Here is a 213-nt window from a genome sequence, read left to right as displayed (position 1 = left end):
ACCTGGAATCAATTGTCCCAGGGGTGGAAGCACAGCCCTACCATCTGCCATGGACTGATGGACTGCCATGGACTGCACTGGAACTGGGTGCAGCTCCAGAGCACCTGCAGTACATTGATGACATCATCTGCGACACAGCAGACGAAGGTTTTGAAAAATGCAAGATCATCCAAATCCTTCTGAGAGCTGCTATTGTCGTAAACAAAAGTAAGG

Source organism: Eurypyga helias, unplaced genomic scaffold (genome assembly GCF_000690775.1).
Source record: "Eurypyga helias isolate BGI_N326 unplaced genomic scaffold, ASM69077v1 scaffold21460, whole genome shotgun sequence".
NCBI classification, from domain to species: Eukaryota; Metazoa; Chordata; class Aves; order Eurypygiformes; family Eurypygidae; genus Eurypyga; species Eurypyga helias.
Note: the sequence above shows the minus strand (reverse complement) of the source record.